The following is a 21,907-nucleotide window of genomic DNA, read 5'->3' on the forward strand; positions in this document are numbered from 1 at the left end:
TCGTGGTTTTGGCAGGCCCGGCAAGGTAGAAGTTGCTTTGCCGGCCGTTATTCTTCAAAAGGAAGTTAATTCAACAGAGCCTTCTTCAACCAAGGCTCACAACAAGATTAATACCAGTCCTACACACTAACTTTCTATCCTCGTCGTCACAGAGGCTCCCGAAACAAGGCGTACAGAAATAAATCAGAACAGTTTGCAGGCAAGTGCTTCCAATTCCGACTCTCCTACAGGAGGAGGTCATTTATCTTTATGTGCCAATATTTGGTTCCCAATCACAATAGATTCTTGGGCCATTCAAGCAGTTCAAGGCTATTGTATAGAAATTTACCAAGTGGCGATACAACTCCAGCTACCCCGTCCTTTTCTTTTCTCTCAGGAACAATCCATTCTGGTTTACCTAGAAGTTTTTTCTCTTCTAGCGAAACAGGCGATAGAACCTACCTCATTCAACACGTCAGGTTTCCTCAATATCATTTTCCTTGTTCAAAAGAAAGACAAAATATTTCGCTCAGTAATCAATTTAAAAATCTTCCACAGCTTTGTGCTTCATCACGCCTACAAAATGAAATCCATAGTTCATCTCAGAGATATTCTTCTGCAAGACGACTGACTCGTAAAAGTGGACCTTCAAGATGCCTACTTCACGGTGCAGATTCACCCTCTTTATCTTCAATTCCAAATGGGGAAACTCTTTTTTCCCTTTCTAGACTCTTCCTTTTAGCCTTGCTCCGCCCCTTGGTGTTTCACCAAATCCTAAAACCAGTAGTGGCCTTTCTTCAAGCTCATGGCATCAGGCTCATAGTATATCTCAGCGACTTTCTAATGTTATTGCAAGACAGGGACTGTCTCTTTTCTTATCTGCATCTTTGTCGGTCTCTGCTGCAAGATCTAGGTTTTCCAATCAACTCTCAAAAATCTTCTATAATACCCTCAAGATGTCTGGAATTCCTAGGTTTTCTAATAGATACTTCTCAAACTATCTTACAGGTACCTCTTCAGAAAGTAGCCATGATCAAGAAAGAAATATGTCACACCCTCACTCTTCAACATATTCCTCTCAGGTTGGTAGCCTGCCTTGTAGGTCTTTTGGCTTCTTTAATTCAGCCTATTTCCCCAGGCCCTCTATGTTATTGCGCATTACAACCGTTAAAGATTTGCAATTTTCACAAAGGTTTAACTTATATCCAATCACTCTCGATTCGGAGTCCAAAGACAAACTGCAGTGGTGGATGAATCGCTTAGACGCCTGGAACGGGAGAACAATGTTCTCTGTCGCACCATATCTAGACTCTGATGCAAGTCGGAGAGGTTGGGCCGCAAGAAGTGGTCAGTTCTCGACTGGAGGTACATGGTCTGCTCAGGAGTCAAACTTGCAGATAAAGTGTTTAGAAATGCTTGCAGGTTCCTTTGCCATGCAGACCTTTGGCAAAGATAAAAGCTGATGCACAGTTCTCTTAAGGATGGACAATCTTTCTGAAGTCAGATATATCAACCACCTGTGGGGTCCAAAATGTAAACCTTTAGTGGATTTGGCCAAAAGTCACTGGGCGCTTTGTCTCTAATGAAACCTCTCAGTCAAGGAAGAATATCTTCCAGGCAATTTTAATCTGGTGACAAACTGGTGCTCCAGATATATTCAAGATTCCAGTGATTGGTAACTTCATCCTTCTGTGTTCATTTGAATTACTTCCATCTTTGGCAGCATGTCAATAGATCTTTTTTGCTTCTTGCCTCAACTCTCACCTTCCCTTCTTTTTCAGTTGGAGACCAGATCCGTTAGCTTTGGCTATGGATGCCTTTCTCCAATCTTGGCCTCAATCTCTTCTCTACGCTTTTTTCCCTTTTGTGATGATATCCAGAGTTCTAGTTCAGACTCGCAGACCGTAGTCGCCCTTAGTTCTAATTACCCTGTTTTGACAGTCCCAGCAGTGGTGCCCAACTCTTCTGGAGCTCTCATCGAATTACCCAGTTCTGATTCCCATCTTTCCTAATCTGCTTCTCAATCCTCAGGGTTTAAGTCACAAACTTCTCCTAGAAAAATCCCTATCCCTGGTTTCGTCCTTCCTGCAGAACCCATGGGAATTCAGAAGAAGCTGTAAGCCTTATCCAGCAATCCTGGGCACTGGGGATGGCAAAACTTTACAAATATGCCTGGCTGACTTGGTGTCACTGTTATATGTCGGAACCAAAAAAGGGTATGCAGTTCCTATGCAGGTAAGGGGGAGAAAGGGAGAGAGAGGTCCGAAAAGGCGACAGGTTGTCCTATTAGGAAAGTAGGGAAAGGGGAATCCAATCTTTTCGGAATTAGGGCCCTCACACACCCAGCCAGCTGAATGTCATGCTTCATTATAGGGCATGCCGCTCGACAGGTCGGCGCTGCAATATCAGTGGGGATGTTCTTCCTTTACAGTTCTCCAATTAGGCCCCCCTTTTACTGCAGTTTAGACTGACCCAGGTTTTGGCATATATTTAGAAGCTTTGTTTTGTGTTTGATACTCTGGCTTGAGCAGGGGGTGCTTTTTCCATTAATTAGGCTAGTGTGTGGTTTTGTGTTTCGGTCTTCAAATCTCTGACGTCTGTTTGGCTTGCATATGAGTTTCTGTGATAGCAGGATATTTCCACCTCATAATATATTTGAATTCCTAATCCTCCCATTGTACACAAGCGCCATCTTGTGGCCTTTGAAAAAGGAGCTCAGCTTTTGTGCGTCCTTCCCAGCAAAGCGAGAAACTAGAACTACATGGTTTTATCGCACTTCAGAACACCTTCTTTTATGTGACAATCTCAGGCATTGCGGTAACATTGGAAAATAATTGCAAATGCGTTATTCTTAACAGGAGATGCGTAGCACTTGGCAGGACTGATCAGAAGGTCCACAGCGTTAGGAAGAGCATGGGTAGCCTGATGACTAAAGCCATCTTTGATAACATGCAGTGAAAGGAAGAGTACAGGCACATAGTAATTACTGAAGCTGTTTTGGTAATGCCTTTACTATGGAAAGCCACAACAGAAGCTGCATAAAAAAGAAACAATGACTATTCTAGGCATGATGTAGACTAATATATGTTCACAGTCCTTTCCTTGGAAGAAATGAGCCGCATTCTTGAGCTTGAATTGCACTTTAATAAATGTATAATAAAAAAATGTAAAAGTGTATATTTGAGACGTAGATGCGTATTTTTTCATAACCCGTAAGCTGATGTTTGGAAAAAATGGTTGAATTTCTAAAATATATTTACAGCTAATAATTGAAACATCAAGTGGCGCTGGATAGAACCACGCTGAGTGACGTTACACACTACTCAGCGATCGTGCAGACGGTGAAGCCGGACTATCCTATCTATCGGCTCACGACTCATGACTCCCAGTGGGCTGCTGATGTTGGTGGCACCCGCGACTTCTGCTGCTTTGTTTCCTGCCTCAGGCGCGATCCAGCTCTGAGAGACAGGGATGTGGAATTCCTATAGCCCAACGCCCAGGGCATATTGTTTGGGGTCAAGGGTAACAAAGTTTCATATGCATTTTGTCCTTGGGACAAGTAGGCCCAATCCCTTGCAGCACAAACACTTTGGCTGCTAGTTTGCACTACCACATTATGGTTCAGGGAAGTGCACTGTCTGCAGTTAAGGTGATATTTTTGTCCATATGTTGATGCTGTTCAAACTTGTATTTATGGTTCATTCATTGAAAGCATTTATTATTAGGGGGAGCGCTCTAAGTAAATGTTGTAAGCTCAGACTGCACTACTGACAGTGGTTCCAGTATAAAAATGAGTAGACACGTTTTCAAAGTTTAGCAATATGAGGCTATGTACAATGCTCCCAGATTGATCTCTGATTTGATGCAAATATTTGCATAAGCTTGAAAGCAAGATTGATGATTCTTTGCTTTCAAAATAAAATGTTCATAATAAAATGAAAGCAGGAGAAAAAAACATTTAGCTAAAACACTAACATTTTAGGTACCATTTCTTTGCAGCATCATTTAGTAACATGTTGATGCATGCTAGTATTTCCCAGAAATATACATAATGGAAAATCAGTGTAACCAGTTTCAATAAGATTATGAGAAACAAAAATAAACAAGCATTGGCAAAACCAGTAGGTCTGAAATTGGTGGTCAGCTTTTTAGTTTTGTCAATGTGTAACTTGTTTTGGCATGGTTTTTGTAAAACCTTATTGGTGTGGGAGCTGCGAGGCCCTCACCATTATAACAAACACTGGCAAAAGCAAACGTTGTTTTTGGTCTCAAAAAGCATACACTGTCACAGTTACTGGCACTGAACAAAATTACTTTACGTGCCGATATGCTCCTTGTGAAAGAGCAGAATGCTGTCACTCACAGTGAAGGCAGATGATACAGAGAGAATATTAATAAACTCATAAGGTCACGGTCAACGCCAGACCAAATTAGGGGTCCAATTTTTAAAGGAAGTCTCAGAAGTGCACCCATGGTACATGTCCTTGCATTAAGTGCAGCTATACAGCTTTTGTGAATTTCCACGAATTTACCAGAAGTAGGTCAAGAAATAGTACTTCTAGAAAATATTTGTTAACCGCATTTTAGCATGAGCAAATTTGCATGTGTAGATTTGCTCATGCAGAAATCTGAGTGTTTGCAAATTCACTTTCCCTCCAACCACTTTCTTCCCAACTCTGGAAGAAGGTTTACATCTGCTATTGTCAGGAGTAAATTGCCAACATTTCTCAGTATGGGAACAGATTAGAGATAAGTTGTTGAAAACCCTTAAAACATGCTAGTTAGTAGGTTTGCAAAGACTCAAAAGGGCATTCTACCCCTGGAACTATTGCTTACCACTACCTTCAGCCCCAGGATGCAGATCTGCAGAAACGTGGCAACATAAGGGGATTGCGGGTATTGAAACACTACTATGGTATGAGCCCTGGTATAATAAGAGAGGCTATATCAGAGCTCTTATATAATGAGATTGCTGCCATAATTTGTCGCCGCACTACATGGCACAAAAGGGACAAGTGGATTTTGTTACAGGACAAGTAGATTTATGAAGCAACCTGCCTAAATGGACAAGTAGATCTTTTTTTAAATCCCACACCCCTGGAGAGAGCTTTCAGGCTTTCCACATAGGAGGCCTGGTTAGTACCAGGTGCGCCTGCGGAAGAGCCCGGTGGGCCCCACTTGCCACGGGGAAATTAGCTCGCTACAATGCCACCTGGATTCCCCCGAGACAAGACTTGCCCCCCCCCACCTGCCACACCACCGCCATCTACGAAGAAGGGGCAGTACGGACGCCCAAGACTGGAGGCTGGAGATAGAGGGGAAGGGGAGAGGCTGCCAGTGGAGCTGAGGCCAGAGGCACCAAATGTAAGCGGGGTCGCGGAACGCAGGTCTCTTATAGGGGGGGTTGATGTCTCTTGGCTGAGCCGGCAAGTAGCGTTGAACCAGTGAACAGTGCACCCATTTTAGCACCCTCTCCTAGGACCTAAGACAACTAATCTGGAACATTATTCCGGACCCCTACTCCCTGCCATATTAAGGGAACCGGTTGAAGAAGTCCTGGGTTGAGATTGAGCTACAAGTAGGCCTACAGGGCAGAAGCAGGGCCAACTGAAGTGAGGAAGAGCCAGGGGAGCTCCTGGCAACCCCGGAGCACCATGCAGGCCTTGGCAGAACTTTAAAAGAGACTTTATAAGCTCCCAAATTCCTTGAGGCTACTGGAAGTTACAAGAGCCCCCATCCTCATCCTACACCAGACGGACCTGGGAGGACCAATTACTTCTAGTAGCACATAAAGCCCAGTAGACTGCCCATTCAGTCTGCCCACTCATCTTTTGTGTGGCCCCAGAGAAATGGGGCCCAAAAAGAAGGCCAACGGCCACCCAAATACAGCACCTGACGAAAGGGTCATCCCGCAGACTCCGACAAAAAGGGCCAAAAGGATCACAACCCAGTCACATAGCTCTAATAAGATCTTACAGGAAGTCCCTAAAAGGGGATCAATTATGCAGTTTTTCCAAAGAAGTGGAATCCTCAGTGTGACACTGGGCTGCCAAACAGATTGTCTTCCGGACGGAGAAATCATCGGATCCGGCACCTCATTTTTTCAGGCAGACAGCAACTTTAGAACAAATGAAGAGGCCATTCGGTGTTCACCAATCCCCAAAAGAGAATGCTTCCAAGTCCAGCGAGCTGGAGGGAGCAGGAACTCTCCTCCCCGTTATCCCAGGGAGTCACACCAGTGATACTATCTCTAGCTTAAAAGAAAAGGTGTCTGACTCTCCAACCAACAGGAGCAATAAGGCAGAGCAGCCCAAAGCGGAACGAACCCCAGAGACAGTGGCACAAATTCATCAGAATGAAGGTGGCGGCCAAGAAGATCTGAAATTTGAGACACCACCACAAGTCTCAAGCCCCTTTCCACCCACAGGTGATCTGACATCAGACACCCCAGCGGCAGGGGACTTCACTGCCTCCTTTCTTCGAAATGTAGGGCAAAAAATTAGAAAGAACTTTGGAGCTAACCCCCAAGTTGCTTGGGCTATTAGAGGTAGCACGGGATACATAGCAAGAAAGCCAAATATTGAATGATTTTTTTTTTTTATACATTTTTTATTGAAGCTACGAAGCAGCACAAAAAACAACACAAATGAGCACAGAAAAAACAAAAACATAATCTCCAAGTAAATACAAAGAGTAAAAAAATGGAAAAGAAAACCCCTATATCCTCGGTTCACAATTGGACATAAACATAACCATTCACAAATTCCCTCCAATATTATACATAAACTAAATTACCCAACCATATACTCCCTCACAGCCCCCCAGATCAGTAATCCAAGCTGTCCTTTCCTATATCCCTTCAAGGCATATAGGCTATATTCCAAATTATAGACATTAAAAAACTTAGCCCGCCAAAACTCAAAAGATGGGGCCTCTTGTTGTAACCACAAAGATGCAATTGTCAACCGTGCAACTGCCATAGCCATAAATATTAAATACCAATGCCTGTAAAATGGCTGCCGCTCCCCGACAGCCTCCCCTATACCAAGCAGCATCATAGATTGAGTAATTTTAACTACAACTCCAGTGACTTCTGTTAGAAACTTCACAATAGAATCTATCAAGGGATCCAAGACCTGACATGCAAAAAATACATGAAGAATGTCGGCACTGTCTTTACCACAACAAGAACATCTCCCATCATACTGCGGCCCCCACTTCATCATTTTCAAAGGAGTATGATATAAATTGAATATTGTTTTATAATGTTGGCTGCGAAGATTAGCTGCGCCCAAGATCTTTCCGGCCAAGTCAATAGATTCTTCTAATGAGATTCCAGGGCTCCCCAGCCAGATTCGCCATTTCGAATTATGCTGTTCTAAATCGTTAGCTCTACCTTCCAGCAATACCTTATACAGGACCCCAATCTTGGCGTGTCGTCTAACAAATTCAACAATTTTAACCTTCTTAAAACAAATTGGATGTTTTGCCAAGAAGTCCCTAATTTGCAAGTACTTAAAAAATTGCGTAGAGGGTAGATGAAATTTATCCGACAGCTCGGCATATGAATATACTTGGCCTTCTTCATGATAAAGATCCCCAAGTCGGGGGATCCCCCTCCTTCTCCAACCCCATACAACCTGATCCCAAAATATCGAGGGGAGTGTTCCAAGAGAATTATTAGGGGTATAAATAGAAAGTGCTGAAACCTCAGCATTCTTTCGCACGGTATTCCATACTTTAATCAGGGCATTCAGTACCTTAAATCGTGTTCTTTTAAAATAACTACCATCCACCCGATTAAAAAGATAATGCTTTGCCTCTGGCCCTAATATCATCTGATATATGGAAGGAGCTTCGGCTAAGTTCCTGAGATCTTCACCAGTAAGTAATAGAGCGTTAGCCAGTATACATGCATAATAATACAAAGCAAAATCCGGTATAGAGCATCCACCTTTTTCACGTGAGAGAGTCATATATCTGACTGCCCTGCGAGGTCGTCCGGGGGCCCACATATATCTCGAGCAGAGTGATTGTAGATATTGGATTTGTTTCTGAGGGACCTCCAATGGGACAGCCTTGAAAAAATACAGTACACGGGGTAACACATTCATTTTCAGCACATTCGCTCTACCTACTAAGGACAAATGAATATTCTCCCATCTTTCAAATGACCTTTTCACCCCATAAATGATGTCCCCCAAGTTAACCTCGACAATCTCTTGGATCGAGGTACGGATCTTAATACCCAGATATATAGCTTCCTTAACACACCTGACATCCCCATCCATTACCTGGCTTGTACTGAGTACTTGGGTTTTTAAAAAGTTGAGTTTATACCCCGATGCTACCCCAAACACCTGTGCTAAAGATTCTATTTCAGAGATTGCAAGTCTAGGGTCAGAAGTAACAATGGCAATATCATCAGCATATGCCAGTACAGAGTAACATTCTTGTTGTACCACGAACGGCAGAATTTTTCTACTTTGTTATAGCATAAGAATAAAAGGATTGATGTATAACGCAAAAAGGAGTGGCGAGCAGGGGCACCCCTGCTGTGTGCCTCTAGAAATCGTAATAGTCCGGGATTTATATCCCATTGAGCAGATTCTGGCTGTCGGGCAATGATAAAGGGTCTGTAAGGCCCTTAAAAATCCTTGTCCAAAGCCCATTTGTTGCATTCCCCGCCAAAGGAAATTCCACGATACCCGGTCGAATGCCTTTTCGGCATCAAGTAATATCAGCCCTAATTCACGGGACTCAACCTGTGCGATGTCAAACAGGGTTATTACTCTACGTATATGGTCGACCGTCCCCCTCCCAGGTATAAAACCATGCTGTTTAAATGAAACTAAAGATGGTATAATTTTTGCCAGGCGCGTGGCCAATATTTTCGTATAGATTTTGCCATCAGCATTAAGGAGAGAGATTGGGCGATATGATCCAGGTAGTTCTGATGGTTTCCCTTTTTTCCGAAACACACAGATATTAGCCTCAGACCAGGTTCGTGGAATCTCTCCTCTTTGCGCCATTTGGTATACTATCAACATATCATTTTTAATTTCCTGGAAAAAAGTTTTAAATACTTCCAATGGAAGACTGTCAGGCCCTGCGGCTTTCCCTATGGCTAGTGAGTTAATAGCCTGCTCTAGTTCCCACATTGCAATTGGCTCCTCCAGTCTTTTAACATCCGCTTGATCTAACTGAGCCCATAACGCAGCAGATAATCCTATATCCGATAGAGACGGCTCCCCAAATATTGAATGATAACGACAAAGAAGACTTACAACTGAGGACCTTAAACGAGATACACAACTCCATCAGCAGATCCCAACTATGGCAGTCGACAAAGATGGAGGTCCAAATAGACCTCATGCAATCAATAGCACTCCGCCTAGTCAACCTAAGTAGCAGGGTGAAGGCACTGGAAGACAAGGTTGTCAGGAATTTGGACATCAAACCTTGCTCATGCTCTTGTGCAACAATCATTGACAATTGGGCTTCCCTCCTGATGATCGTAGGGGATATAGTAGAGATACCCAAAGGGAGAAGGGACACACTGACACCCAGAACAACTGTCAGTCTGGCAGCATCTAGTAACCATCGCTGGCCCCAAGCGAGAAGGAAGTAGCCTCATTAAATCCAAAAGCAAATGATAAATCAGAAAATCACCTTGCCCAAAGGCTTGGGCCCCCTGAGCAGGGGCTTGAAGTTACATCTAGCGAAATGAGAGCCAACAACAGTGAAAGTGATGTGTCCTTAAGGAACAGCCAAGCTTCAGGAGCCCTAAGTTCACAAGCCATGCTGGATGCCCCCCTATCAAGGAGAGCAAGAAAAAGTTGAGAAAACAACTTAAAAAGTCCAAAGCAAAGATAAGACAATTTCGGCCACTTATTACAAACTAACCACCCACATAAATTGAACTTAAAGATAGGCAGCTTTATCTAATATTTACAGTCAAACGGGGGGTCAAGATGGGTGTTTCACCGGGCTCTTTAGATGAACAAAACGAAGGGCAGGCAACTCCAGCAAGTCATAACTATGCACAGGATTCCCCACCCCTTGCCAGACCAAGTTTTAATCCAGGTACCAATACAGCAGCAGGAATACGCCTCGCGAAGGTGGATGTCAGCACCCAGGCAACGGCAGCCACTTTACCAAAGAATACCGACGTACCCTAGCAACTGCAGCCAGGAACGGATAAGAAGACAAGATTGCAGAGTACATTAGAAAGGAAAGCCTGCAACCAACAAGGCAACGATCTGAATTACTCAGTTAGCTCAAGCTCCGTGATAAGCCCGGAAGACCAGGATCAAGGAACAGGAGAAGCACCAACCTTGGAGGCAATTACAAACATCTATGAGATGGCACTCACTCCTAGATACCACATCAAGGGACAGCATGATATCCTGAATAGGAGTAACATCTTCTGCCTATTTAAAAATGTAGCCTCACTAAGACAAATCCAATCAGAAAATCTAGAATGGGTCAGATTCATGAAGCTTCGGGTGAACACTCATGGTGATTCGACCCTGGAGGAATTGAGGCAAAAGAGACTCCAACGAGCAGATCTGGGAGAATCACAACAGCTTGGCGAGTGGGGCATAGATGCCCAGCCCCCGACAAACGAAATACCCGCATGTCTTCCCTGGGGATAAACGGGACAAGGGGGCCCACTCCATCCTGCATGGAACTAACAGCTACGCAGCCCTTTGTAGTAGTGTGACCAGTCTAAGCGTCGCTGTTAACATCAGGGTCACATGTCGCAACAATCAACGAGCTGTACATTCAGGTCATTTCCCCCTTAGTCAAACAGGAGTCCAAAGAACGCAGTAGTACTATTCCTAACAGAAGCAACAGCCAGCTTGACGGAGTGGAGGAAAGGGATGTAAACCCGTCCCAGCAACAACTCACCATAATCTCGTGGAACATTGCAGGGATCAGTAAAATCGCTAAGGAAAAACGGACACAGGAGTTTTTAGACAAGGGTGACATATTATGCTTCCAGGAGACATGGGCCTTGTCCAGCACCCACTGTGCAGGGTATTACAAGCACCACGTAGCAGATACTGAACAGAACATCTGTCTTTCTAAAACATGCTTGCAGACCCGTGGCTACAGAAATTCAAACAAGAACACCTGAGTCTCAAGTCTTATTGATCAAAGGCCTGAATTTAAACTCTCAACCACTTCGCCTCCTGCTAATAAATTGTTATATCAATCCAGCACAGACCAACTGAAAAGATTTTATGGATGCCCTAACAGGTTTTTTAGACAACCTTCCAACTAAATATAAATTCCATCAACTAAATCATAGCGGTGGACTTTAATCTGAGGGATTTAGATAAATTGAAAACCACACCCAGGTGCAGGGTTCGTGCAGAACCCCTTTTCAATAACCACAAGTTATGCTCAACCCACACATTAAAAGAAGCAAGCTCTCCATCCTGATGCCCGAAACCAACTCTCCGGAATTTTTCGACAATCAACTATATTTTTGCCAGTGAAACCATTGCAGCCAGACTGACAGACTTCTAATTCGAAGACAGGGCCGAAAGTTGCCACAGGCCCCTAAGGGCTAAGCTACAACTCGTACTACCGACAGCAACCACCTTTCGTCCAATAGGAGATATGAGAGAAGAAGAAACGCAAAAAGTGCTCGAAAGGATAAAATGGTTCACAAAAATTGGAGACAAACTGCCAGCATGGTTGGAAATAAAGCAGCCAGGCACAACCCCACTAACTCAAGTATCTTCAATAAAAGACTGGGAGAACATCGTAGGCGATCTCCAATTAAATCTGGGAAAGGTACGGAAACAGTGCTCGAGCAACAAGCCCCATTTGACCTCCAGAACTGCACACCATTCGAAGGACATAATCAAGTGCAAACGTGCCATACCATAGGCCTTGGAAGACAAGAAAAGAGGGTGTATTCCAACTGAGGGCCTTTCCATCACAGCTTTAAGGTCAGCTTACAAAAAGAAAGTTTGGGAGCACAAAAGGGCACACACACAGTCGTGGGTGGACACTCAAGGGCGATACTTGTTCCTGCAGGGCATGGTCAGGGAGGAGCCAGTAGTGTTGGGCTGTGTCTATGCCCCCCCTCCACTCTCATGGGTCTGGTAGAGCGGCTTATGTCATTATGGGCAGATATGCCTGATGGCCTTTCCGTGGTTGGGGGGACTGGAACGACGTGATGGATGTGTCCAGGGATCGTTGGAGGCCCGAGGGGTGTATAGCAGCTCGCCAATCCACTAAACTTTCCTCTCTGGTGTCCGGGCTTGATTGGGTGAACCCCTGGCGCCGGTTCCATGGAAATGTTCAGGGATTTACATATCTCTCGATGGTCCATGATTCCCACTCTCGCCTTGATTATTTGTTTGTTCCCCGGTCGGCAGCTGGTAGGGTGGTTGCAGCGGATATCCTTCCGCAGGGTCTCTTTGATCAATCGCTGATTCCTCTTACGATACATATTGGCTGGGCGAGACAGCCTTTCCGTTGGCGCCTCTCGCCGTGAAACCTCCAGAAGGAATATTACAGGGAGTGTATGGAGAGCGCTCTTTTTTTTTTTTTTTTTTGAGATCCCGAATAAATTCTATTTTCGCAAAATTAGGAACGATTTGTAGAAGCAACTTCTAATTGTGCCAGAACTAAACCAATATACATTTAATATGAGAACATTTCAGCATACAAAACATATGTATGGTTACAATTTCAGATGCATACTCCATTGATGAAAGCTGAAGTCAACCTCCCGTCTCCCCTGAATAGAGTAGGTGGGTAACAGAACAAAAACGTCTAGTTATTAGTGAGCACCAAATGCTCGTGTTCAACCATTAGTACTCCTCTACCCACATCTGCACAGTGGCTTTCCCAATCGTGGTTCTTTAGTTGCTCTGACACCCATTACAGCTGAAAAGGTAGACTAGAAAGACTGGTGTATGACGATCACATGCAACATCATTGCACTTGTGAGCTTCAGTTGCTTAAAGGGACCAATTGTACACTAAAACAACGTTTGATGTAGTTCGTTCTTCCACAGATATGATGCAAATAAAAAAAGCTTAGGTTACAGTGGGCTAAAACTAGAAGTGCGCTAAATATTGAGAGACTGGTCAAATGACCAGTGTAACTACTTAACACACCTGAAGTATAACATGCACCAGTGGCAAGACAGATGAATGCTGCTGACTGATGAAATCAGACCTCCTGGGGCATGCAGATAAGTTGGGACAGCTCCCAGTGAACAAAATCTCTATAATGGCAGTCTAAATTTAACCCCAGTTACCTAGCTGAGACCTTGCTTATGGTACACGCACCAGTCTCATGTCTGAAGGACTGCAAGCTACCACCCAAGTCTATTCTTTTTCTCAGAACTTTGATAGTTCCATTGGTTTAGTTACGTGTAGCTGCAACAAGTAATGCCACAAATGTGAGCAGAAAAAAAAAAAAAAAGAAAAAAAACGTTGTACAGTTGGTCATAAGATTTGTGGTACAGCAAGTTAGAACACAGTTCTATCCTTTGATGCCATTTTCAAGTGTATTTATTCATTCTCTTGGATGACTATAAATAAGTGTTTCCACTATGGAAAAGAAAGCTAGCACAGTAAATTTTCATGACTGGGGAATGAACTGCTGATATTCCAAAGGGCGAAAGCTTAGAAAAAAAAATAACCCGAATGTTTGAATCAGTTTTTCTCAAGTCCCTTATATATAAAAAAATATTAGTAAGGAACAAGGTGCAAGATCACTTATTGCTTTTCTTCTGATTTCTCTTCACTGGTTTCATTCTTCTCAGGCTCAATGCTTTCCTTACTTTCGCCCTTACTCTCTTCATTGGTCGTTTCCTTCTTGGGAGTTTGATTTTTTTCTTCTACAGGCAACACAGTTTTCTCCTTTACAGACAACTCTTCCAGTTTCTCTGCAATTTTATCAGCAGTATTGATTTTACCCAGGTCTTTTGGGTCCTTGCTCTTTACTTCATTTTTGCATTCATCAAATTTTGCTTTAAATTTCTGAGCATTTTCTGCATTTAAAAATCGTATAGCCAACAGTTCAGGTTTAGGTGCTTCATCTGCGTAATCAGCATATGTATTCCAGACCCATGCCCGGTCACTACCTGCATTTGGCTTCAGCTCCATCTGAGGTGTGAGGTAATGGTTAGCACAGATCTTCAGTGTTTTATCTCGCCTCATCAAAAGACGGATTGTTTCTCTCTCTCTGTGCTTAAGCAGTTTTACGTCACCTGTGCCTCTTTCCTTCCACTCTGGAGGATCATTTTCTGATGCAAATCGAAATAGCTTTTCTCGCATCTTAAAAAGTTCTTCTTCGTCTTCTTCGAGAGTTTTGATATCTTGTTCTGGCAATGAAACGATCGGTTCAAAGTGGGGGTCATGGTTGGAGTCGTCTGCGGTGTCGTTTAGAATTTCAGGTTCTGATGGCGATGCCTGGATGTCCGCCATTGGATGGAGGATGGCAACGGATGCTGCGCGGCACGGGTTCCACTCCCTGCTTTTTCTCCGGCCGCTTTCGCGCTATGGAGAGCGCTCTTGATCAATAAAAACAAATTGAAAAATCTATATATATTTGGGGCTTAATGTGGGATCGGTTTCTGGGGCCGAACCTCTATGGGGGGCATTGAAGCCCACTATACGGGGTCACAACATCTCTTTTTGCGTGGCAGCCCGCAGGACTCGGAAAGAGGCTCTACTACAAGCGGAGGCTAATATTGCAGACCTAGATCATCGCAGTAGGGGTGCCAGGGGTAATCGAGTCCGGCAACAAATGCTGCTGGCACAACAGAACTACGCTGCTCTTCTTATGGATGAGGCCCGCCTTACTTGGCTGGCAACGCGCAGTAGGGTGTATCAAAGGGGCGATAAATCTGGCAAGATGCTTCACCGGCTGTGTCAGGGGATGTTTAACTCCCAGACCCTCCCCGGTATAGTGGGCCCGAATGGAGTGCCCCTTACGGACTCCTCTGACATTGCTGAAAGCTTCTCTACATATTTTGCGGAGCTGTATGCCCCCAGAGAATGTCTCCACGAAGATGTGATAGGCTGATTTTGGACAACCTCCCGCCTCGTGCTTTGTCCGATGAGGCAAGTGCGGAGCTGGATCTACCGCTCAGGGAGGAGCTGGGTGCAGCCCTGGGGGACCTTAATTCTGGTAAGGCTCCAGGGCCTAACGGGTTTCCCTGTGAATTTTTTAAGAAATACTTTCTGCAGCTTGGACCCCATTACCTCAGTGCAGTGGAGAAATCCCATGACCGGGGCTGTCTTCCTCGCGACTGGAGACACGCAGAGGTGGTGGTGTTTCATAAACCCGGCCGACCCCAGACCAACACGCCTCGTATCGTCCCACTTCTTTCCTGAACGTCGAGGCTAAAATATTGGCCAAGGCACTGGCCAACCACCTGCGGTCCCACATTACTACCTTAGTTCACCCAGATCAGGCCGGGTTTATACCCCAGAGGGCGACTCAACATAATATTCGACGAGCGCAGGTAGCCGTTGCGACCATTCGAGGGCTAAGTGAACGGGCTGCGCTATTGCTGGCATATATGGACAGGGCATTTGATTCCCATAGTTGGGTGTATCTATTTGCGTAGCTACTTAGGTTAAATCTTGGACTGCGCTTTTTGTCCTACCTGACCTTACTCTACACTGATCTCACTGCATCGATACACGTCGCCAGCTCTACTTCCTCCACCTTTCCTATTGGACGGGGTACCCGGCAGGGTTGCCCTCTATCTCCTTACTTGCTTGCACTGGCTGTTGAACCTCTGGCCGCCTGGGTGCGTGTGGATGCGCAGGTGACTGGCATTGAATGGGCGCACAGGTTGTCGAATCGCATTGCTTTATATGCTGACGACGTCTTATTTTTTCTTACGGACGTGGATAGGACGGGGCCGCGGCTGCTCCGTATTATGCAGATCTTTGGGGAATCGTCAGGTCTCTACTTCAGCCCCCGCAAATCTACCTTATGGCTTCTTGGAGACGCATCGGGTCTCGGCTCCTGGGTCTTGTCAGTTCGAGTAGTTACCTACAGGATGAAGTATCTCTGCATATTTCTATCAGACTCACCTACTGTGTTGTTGCAGGGATTCTGCTTATACACAGAACTATGCGTAGAACCCCAGGACCTCAGTGAGTTGTGGTGTACCAGAAACTCACCTCAGAACCCAGAACCCAGTATCCGGCTAGCATAAGTGTCCCATTCGTTATCCGAGATTTAGCTCGGCGGTCCCAATGAAAAGACAACCCAGAACACGCGACTCAGTACATACTCAGGAATGGTGGGAATCGGAAATACCTGTTCGTATATTATTCTCACATCAGTCCACAACAATAATCAACAGAGACACGGTGTAAATAAAAAGAGTTTATTTTTATAGACCACGTGTCCTAAGATGCAGTACTTTGGCTAATACAAGCAGACAAATGATTAATATCAAAACCAGCAACATAGTTACAATACCATAGAATATAAACGGGGTGATCATATTATAATGACAGTGGATACTACCACCTTCCCTTTACTAAGAAGCTAATATTATTATTATGCTAATAGAAGGTCTCTTAGGCTTGAATAGGGGACCCCATACCTCAAAGATCAGCTTAGTGAAATCACATCACAGGAGCATCAGGAGTCTTCTCGCAGGAAGGCTCGTCTTCGGTCTGAATAATAAACATGATGTCTGTGATATTAAAAGCACCAACTTTCAGGTATGTGCAGCTGCGCGTGTGTTATGGCTAAATAGTGGGTCGATCAACCTAGAGTGGAAAACATGCATTGTGTAATAATCCAGACTGTTTGTCACACCATGTACAGACCAAGGTCGCTGCGCAGAGCTTGGGATGGTAACAACAGATTGCTCTCGTGTGAAGCAAGTCTCGAGTCAGCAGTTTGTTTAAGAAATAACATGTAAACGCAGTGTCGTGTGCAAAAACAGAAAGATGGCTTTCTAACATTTAACGTGGTTATGCTAACTTAACAATGTATGTACGTATTCAGGAAGAACTCACTACACGCCCCCTTGATCGAAGCACTATTTAATAGGCAAGAAAAGAGAGAACGCAGAGTTCAGTTTCGTCAGAGCAGAACAAGGCGTAACCAATGCAGAGTTTCAGAATGCGCCAAAGTCCGAAACCACAAAAAATATAAACCTGGGTTTTTTTGAAAAAAATAGAAGTAAAAAAAAAAAAAAACTCAAAACGACCATCAGGAAGGAAAAAAAGAAATGTTGTGCCAGGGTGCTGTCCAGTAGCATAGGCGCAAAGGACGACTGTCCAGTTAATCCATGAATGTATAGGCAGCATATGTGGCCACTGCTTCCAACAAAAAATCGTTTGCAGGTCCACTGAAAGTCTCAGCCATCCAATCCATCAACGAAAAGGAACATACGTGTTCTTCAACCATCGGAGCCTCTAGCACGATCAGAGGGCACCCGGAATGTTCCTCCAAATAGCTCATAGCCAAGAAGTTGTAGGCAGCAGTTGAGATGTCCCAATTACCCAGGATACCATGCGCCGCACCACAGGCCATAATCCGGACACCAGAACAGGCCAACTCGTGAGACACTAAGGGCCTCATCAGTCGATCGAAATCCGGCACCGGAGACACCAGGTTGGTCAAGCACAAATCCAAAGGCCATTCAAAGGGACAATCCAGGCAGTGAAATACAGGTTGCACACAAGTGAAATAGGAATACCGGAAGGACAATCCATATGCCAGGCTTAAGGTCGCCAACGGCAGAGTTCCATAAAAGTCAAGCATCCTATCACGAAGAAGATGCAGGCGGGACAGGCGCTCGTGTGGCACAGAAGGAGCAGCCATTCCGGAGTATGAAAAGCAAAAGCAGCACACCTGCCACTAGCGCCAGAAGCAGCGGAACACCTCCAAAGATGCTCGAGAAAAGTGAATGAAAAAATGCCGGAATCACACCAAAAATAGTTTTGAAAGAGGTCACGAGACCCGAGCCCACAAGTTTAAAAAAATGAGCCAGGCCGGTCGTGGACGAGGCATTAAAAATAGTTTGTATCAAAGAGCCGAAATGTAGGGGGAGGTCAGTATTCAGAAGCGCCTGTACCTCAGTGCGCGTATTAGCAACGTGAAGGACAAATGTTTCACGAGAGGAAGTCAATGGCACCTCTTTTTGGGACAATAGAGCTCTTATTCGGCTCAACTTGTTGAACTCTGCTTTCAAGGTTGGAATCGAAGGCCAGATAGAAACATCCAGCCGCCCATGCGGGGGTGGAAAGAGAACATTATTGCAGCAGACAACTTTCTGCGAGACAGTTACTATGTACGGGATTCCCACTAACATCCCGCAGCAAGCTTCATTATTCAAAATTAAATAACTGCCGTTTGCAAGCAGCGTGAAAGAAGGCGTAATCACAGGCACTGGGATACCTCGTAGGACGCAGGCCAAGTTCGGAGCTTGTACATTGCATGCGCCGTGTAATTGAATGTGCCTACATACCAAGGAATGGTCTGGTGTCGTGGTACATTCCTATGGTATTGTAACTATGTTGCTGGTTTTGATATTAATCATTTGTCTGCTTGTATTAGCCAAAGTACTGCATCTTAGGACACGTGGTCTATAAAAATAAACTCTTTTTATTTACACCGTGTCTCTGTTGATTATTGTTGTGGACTGATGTGAGAATAATATACGAACAGGTATTTCCGATTCCCACCATTCCTGAGTATGTACTGAGTCGCGTGTTCATCCCTGCAACATGGCCCCACCATGTTGCAGGGATTCTGCTTATACACAGAACTATGCGTAGAACCCCAGGACCTCAGTGAGTTGTGGTGTACCAGAAACTCACCTCAGAACCCAGAACCCAGTATCCGGCTAGCATAAGTGTCCCATTCGTTATCCGAGATTTAGCTCGGCGGTCCCAATGAAAAGACAACCCAGAACACGCGACTCAGTACATACTCAGGAATGGTGGGAATCGGAAATACCTGTTCGTATATTATTCTCACATCAGTCCACAACAATAATCAACAGAGACACGGTGTAAATAAAAAGAGTTTATTTTTATAGACCACGTGTCCTAAGATGCAGTACTTTGGCTAATACAAGCAGACAAATGATTAATATCAAAACCAGCAACATAGTTACAATACCATAGAATATAAACGGGGTGATCATATTATAATGACAGTGGATACTACCACCTTCCCTTTACTAAGAAGCTAATATTATTATTATGCTAATAGAAGGTCTCTTAGGCTTGAATAGGGGACCCCATACCTCAAAGATCAGCTTAGTGAAATCACATCACAGGAGCATCAGGAGTCTTCTCGCAGGAAGGCTCGTCTTCGGTCTGAATAATAAACATGATGTCTGTGATATTAAAAGCACCAACTTTCAGGTATGTGCAGCTGCGCGTGTGTTATGGCTAAATAGTGGGTCGATCAACCTAGAGTGGAAAACATGCATTGTGTAATAATCCAGACTGTTTGTCACACCATGTACAGACCAAGGTCGCTGCGCAGAGCTTGGGATGGTAACAACAGATTGCTCTCGTGTGAAGCAAGTCTCGAGTCAGCAGTTTGTTTAAGAAATAACATGTAAACGCAGTGTCGTGTGCAAAAACAGAAAGATGGCTTTCTAACATTTAACGTGGTTATGCTAACTTAACAATGTATGTACGTATTCAGGAAGAACTCACTACAGTGTCATGGGAAAGGAATCTAGTTCCGGTCTGGGAACGTGTGCGGGAGGATCTCAAGACATGGTCCCATATGCCACTGTCCATATATGGTAGATAGGCCATCTTTAAATCTCGCTCCCCGTTTATTGTACCAACTGCAGAATCACCCCTACCCGATTTCCCCTAGATGGTTCAGGCAGGTTAATGCTGCCTTGGGTCAATTTCTATGGGCTGGGGGAGAGGTGAGAGTTGCCTTGCGGACATGCTTTCTTTCTACGTATTGTGGCGACCTCCGACTTATTATCATACTACATGGCCTCACACTTGCTCGTCTTGAATGAATGGTGGAATGTGGATAAAGGTGACCCTACTTATGCTGTTGAACGGTGTCTTATGGGGGATTTCTCCCTACACACGATTTTGCATTCTGCACCGATATGTAATTCCCTGCCGTCAGCGACGAAGGTAGTTTTCCAAATTTGTCGGCAGGCCTTGCGGAGGATGGGGTGGTGGAACACGCTGACACGGGAAACCCCTTTATGGAACAATGGCCGTTTGCCATAACTGGGTGCTCTGCCAGGGTTTCGTGGATGGGATAACATTGGTATCTCTACCCTGGGGTAGGTCATGCGATGGCCGATCTTGAAGTCCTTTCAGGACCTGTAAAAAGATTTCCAAATGCCGAAAACCCAATTCTATAAATATCTCCAGTTTCGACACACCCTCTCCCCTAGCCTGGAGGGCTTGGAATCACTGGCAGAGTTCAGCCCGATAGAAGCGAATGTATTTATGGGAGGCCTTCAGGATCATAAGATATCTAAGATCTACCAGTCCCTGGTTACACACTGCTCCCCCACACTGCAGAACCTTAGAGGGGCCTGGGAGGGTGATGTTGGTCCACTTGATGAAGAAGACTGGACGGAGGCCCTGGCCTCCCCGTGGGAGGCAGCCATAGCAGTACGTCTGCGCCTTGTCCAGTTTAAATATGTTCATCGGGTCTACTTTACCCGGGTTCGTTTGTGGAGGGCGGGACCGGTGGCCTCCCCTGTGTGTCTTAGATGCAAACGGGAGGAGGGGACCCTGATACAGACGGTTTGGCACTGTCTCTCCTTGTCACTGTTCTGGAGAGGGGTTGTTACCTGCCTCTCTGAGGTGTTGGGCTGGCACCTACCCCACTCTCTGAAGCTGGTGCTCTTACATGTCATGGACGGGATTGGGTGCAAGATCTATAAACGTCATCTTATGTTGCTTGGGTTTACACTGGCGAATAGAGACATTGCTAGGGCATGAAAGGCACCGGCACCACCCTCAGTGTCTGCATGGAAGAAAGGACTGGAATTCTGCATGGGTCTGGAGCTCCCCATTTTTACTGCAAGAGGGTGCCCGCATAAACATTTCAAAGTCTGGAAGCGTTAGGCGGACTATCGAGGCTTGCTGCTGGAGCCAGTCTCTGCAGCGGGGCCCCTCAACCCAGTTTAATTCTACCCTGCTGGCGCAAGCCTAGTTTCTTGTGTTTTTGTATATTGCAGCGAGTGGCTGTGGTGCATAATCCATTGCTGGGTGGTTTCTCTGTGAAGCTGTTAGTGCGATAGGGGGGAGGGGGATGTTGGCGGGATTTCATATGGTTTCTTTCATCTGTATTGCTCTCCACTTCTCCTTGATCTCATTACAAACAAGCATTTGCAATGCAATAGGTCTCGCATTTATAAGAGTTTGAGCTATTGGCATTGTAAAATTACAATGCCTTTTATCTATGTTTTGGTTTTAAAACAAATAAAAGGCATTGTCATTTACAATGTCAGTAGCATAAACTCCATTAAAAGCAGTGTGTGGAGTGCAGCAGTGTGTGGCGTGCAGCAGTGTGTGGCGTGCAGCAGTGTGAGGCTCGCAGCAGTGTGAGGCGTGCAGCAGTGTGCGGCGTGCAGCAGTGTGCGGCGTGCAGCAGTGTGTGGCGTGCAGCAGTGTGTGGCGTGCAGCAGTGTGCGGCGTGCAGCAGTGTGTGGCGTGCAGCAGTGTTTCGTGTAGCAGTGTGAGGCATGCAACACTGTGTGGCGTGCAGCGGCGTGCAGCAGTGTGCGGCGTGCAGCAGTGTGCTGTGTGCAGCAGTGTCGTGCAGCATACAGCAGTGAGTAATGCAGCAGTGTGCAGCAGTGTGTGGCGTGCGGCAGTGTGCGGCGTGCAGCAGTGTGTGCCGTGCAGCAGTGTGTGGCGTGCAGCAGTGTTTCGTGTAGTATTGTGCGGCGTGCAGCAGTGTGTGG

At 45.2% G+C, this 21,907-nt stretch overlaps 1 protein-coding gene and 1 pseudogene across 4 annotated transcripts in view; both read right to left on the reverse strand.

The window, feature by feature from the left end:
• CMBL (carboxymethylenebutenolidase homolog) overlaps positions 1–21,907 on the reverse strand; it is a 540,414-nt gene that overhangs the window by 420,131 nt on the left and 98,376 nt on the right. The window lies entirely within an intron of this gene.
• On the reverse strand, positions 12,578–14,510 carry LOC146822600 (ran-specific GTPase-activating protein pseudogene; annotated as a pseudogene). Its single transcript, XR_014962063.1, has one exon. The product of XR_014962063.1 is annotated as a ran-specific GTPase-activating protein pseudogene (transcript).

Source organism: Triturus cristatus, chromosome 5_2, assembly GCF_964204655.1.
Source record: "Triturus cristatus chromosome 5_2, aTriCri1.1, whole genome shotgun sequence".
NCBI classification, from domain to species: domain Eukaryota; kingdom Metazoa; phylum Chordata; class Amphibia; order Caudata; family Salamandridae; genus Triturus; species Triturus cristatus.